Below are 3,486 nucleotides of genomic sequence, written 5' to 3'. Positions count from 1 at the left end.
AGTGGAACGGGGACGTGATACTGAACCAGATGGATGTATCACTGGAGGGCCTTAGTACCGCCGAGGTAGACCGGGTCAAGCGCATGTTGTGGGCACGACAGAAGTCGTTCTCTCGCAGCGAGGAAGATTTTGGGCACGCGACCGAGATAGAGCATGAGATAAACACCGGTGACAGTCTGCCCGCTCGGGAGCGCTATCGGCAGATTCCCCCGAAGCTGTACCAAGAGGTTAAGACCATGATCCAGCAGATGTTGGCCAACGGCGTCATCAGGGAGAGTAAGAGCCCATGAGCTTCCCCCATCGTGCTGGTCAAAAAGAAAGACGGGACGATCCGATTCTGCGTGGACTACCGGAGGTTAAACAGCTGCACCGTCCGGGACGCTTATCCCTTGCCCCGCATTGAGGAGTCGTTGGCTGCCCTGGGGAAGTCGCGCTTCTTCTCCACCTTGGATCTGGCCAGTGGGTACTGGCAGGTGCCCGTTGCGGAGAAGGATCAGGCGAAGACGGCGTTCGTGACGCCCATGGGGCTTTTTGATTTTTGTCGAATGCCCTTCGGGCTCTCCAATGCACCGGCCACGTTCCAGCGCCTTATGGAGCGCTGTCTCGGGGACCTAAACTTCGAGGCAATCCTCATTTACCTGGACGATATCATAGTGTTCGCCCCCACCCTGGAGGAACACTTGCAGAGGCTGGAACAAGTGCTCCAGCGATTGGAGCAATACGGCCTCAAATTGAAGCCACGGAAGTGCCACCTCCTGAAGTCCAGCCTGGAGTACCTGGGCCATGTAGTCTCAGAGGAAGGGGTGCGGCCCACCCCCGATAAAATTGCCGCAGTCCAGGAATGGAAGACCCCGGGCAACGTGACGGAGGTGAGGGCATTTCTGGGGTTGGTGGGCTATTATCGGCGGTTCATTCGAGATTTTGCCAAAATTGCCGGCCCTCTGCATGGACTGCTGCGAGGTGTTGCCACGGATGTGCGGAATCGGGCAGTGGCGTGGGACCAAGCACAGGAGGTTACCTTCACGGGGCTTAAACAAGCCCTCACCCAGGCACCCGTGCTGGCTTACGCGGACTTCGATAAGCCGTTCATATTATACACCGACGGGAGTCACGAAGGCCTGGGGGCCGTCCTCTCCCAGTTACAGGAGGGCCAGGAGCGAGTCATCGCGTATGGGAGTCGGAGTCTCCGGGAGTCGGAGCGGAACCCTGACAACTACAGCTCGTTCAAGCTGGAGTTGCTGGCAGTTGTTTGGGCGGTCACCGAGAAGTTTGCAGAGTACTTGACCGCCACCGACTTCGAAGTGGTCACGGATAACAGCCCCCTGTCACATCTGCATACGGCCAAGTTGGGCGCCCTGGAGCAGCGTTGGGTAGCCCGCTTGGCCAAGTTCTCCTTTAAGATTCGATACCGGCCGGGTAAGGCAAATGCCAACGCAGACGCCCTGTCTCGCTACCCGGTAGGGCTACCTACGGGGCCCACGGATGAAGAGAGAGAGGGTCAGGAGATGCCTGACCTTACCAGGATGACCCCCAGCCCGAACGGGCCCAAGGCAGCACGCGGGATTCTCCTACAGCAGACCTTGCCGGACTGGGCTGCGGCCCAAGGGCAAGACCCGGAGGTGCGGTATGTGCGGGGGTGGAAGGAGCGGGACCACTGGCCGACCTCCGCGGAGAGGCTGCGGCTTAGCCCGTGGGGCAAGAGGCTGGTACGTCAGTGGGAACGATTGGCCGTACGAGGAGGGGTGTTGTGCCGCCAAGCTTATCTCGAGCATGAGCTCCGAAAAGTATGGCAGGTTGTTCTCCCCCGCGAGTCGGCCCGTGGCCTGGTGACAGAGGCCCACGAAGAAGGTGCCCATTTTGGTACAGAGAAGACCCTGCAATGGGTCCGCCGACAGTATTTCTTCCCGGGTTTGCAGACCCTGGTAGAAAGCGTGTGTCAGACCTGTAGGAGGTGTGCAGTCACCAAAGGTGGCGAACAACGGGCACCGGTGCAGACCATCCGGACCACCAGACCCCTGGAGCTCCTCATGGTGGACTATGTTTTGATCGGAGAGTCGGTGCGTGGGTGCCAGTATGCCATTGTCATGACCGATCACTTCACCAAATTCACAGTGGTTGTCCCTACCAGGGACCAGACGGCCGACACGGCGGCTAGGGCCATTGTGGAGCATTTCATCCGGCGGTACGGCTGCCCGGAGCGCCTCCATTCGGATCAAGGTGCGTGCTTCCAAGGGCGGGTGATGGAGCGGTTGTGTTGCACCTATGGCATGAATAAATCAAGGACCACCCCGTACCACCCCCAGGGGAATGGGGCCTGCGAACGATTCAACCGGACGTTGCTACAAATGCTAAGGGTCCTGGAGGCTGACAAGAAGCGACGTTGGCCCGACTTCGTTCCAGAATTGGTGTGGGTCTACAATAACAGAGTGCATCGGACCACTGGGTTCTCGCCGTATTTCCTGTTGTTCGGCCGACCTGAGAAGGACCTGCAGGACCTCGATCTGTCTCTACCGGCGGAGGAGGAAGAGTGGACACACAGTGGGTGGATTGAGGAACAGAAACGCCGCCTGACGTTCGCCCAGGAGGTGGCAGCGGGGAACATCGGGTCCAACCTGCACCCTAGCCCCGGGAGATCACTAGGAGGACCGTTCACGGAGGGGCAAAGAGTGCTAGTCCGCGAGAAACGTCCTGGGAACAAGTTGAGCGAACGGTGGGAGGTGATGCCCTACGTTGTGCAGCGGCGAGTGTCTCCTGACAACCCCGTCTACGAAGTAAAGGCCGAAGACGGGAGTGGGCGTGCCCGCACCTTACATAGGAACATGCTGCGTCCCTGCCTATTTGAGGATCTGCTTCCCTTGGAGGCAGTCCCAAGAACTACTCCGGATCCGGAGGAGGATGATTGGTGGATGCCGCCGCCTGAAAGGGTCCCGGGACCTCCACCATCGGGAGAGTCGGCCGGGAGTGAAGAACTGGTGACTTCGGTGCCAGAAGTTCCCGTCCCCACCTCCGCAACCCTGCCCAGGCGGTCGACGCGAACTACCCTTGGGGTGCCGTCCCCCCGTTTTGCGGACCCAGATTTTGAGTGGGCCGCGGCTCGCATTTTTGTAGGGACTACAAAGGAAACAGGGGGGGGGAAATGTGAGAGGGCAGCGGATTGGGGGGGACGGGGGCAGTTGCTTGCCCCCACTCCCCCGGTCGGCGGCGGCATTTCAGCGGGTCCCGAGTGCGGAGGGGCTTGCATCCGTTTGGATTCAAGCCCCTCCAATCGCGGCACGGAGCGGCGCCGGGCGGGAGCCAATCAGGGCTCGCGCCCGGTCAGCCAATCAGGACATGCCGCGACGAGCCAATCGAGACTCATTGCGTCATAGCTCCGCCCCCTCCCAGCGTCTTATAACAGACGCGGCGGAGCGGGAGAAGTCAGTCGGCGCCGGGGACGGAGCAGAGAAGAGCTCCAGAAGAAAAGGAAGAAAGAAGACGGCGGCGGTT

Source organism: Pseudophryne corroboree, chromosome 9 (assembly GCF_028390025.1).
Source record: "Pseudophryne corroboree isolate aPseCor3 chromosome 9, aPseCor3.hap2, whole genome shotgun sequence".
NCBI lineage: Eukaryota > Metazoa > Chordata > Amphibia > Anura > Myobatrachidae > Pseudophryne > Pseudophryne corroboree.
The sequence above is the reverse complement of the archived record's forward strand: the minus strand, read 5'-3'. Positions refer to the sequence as shown.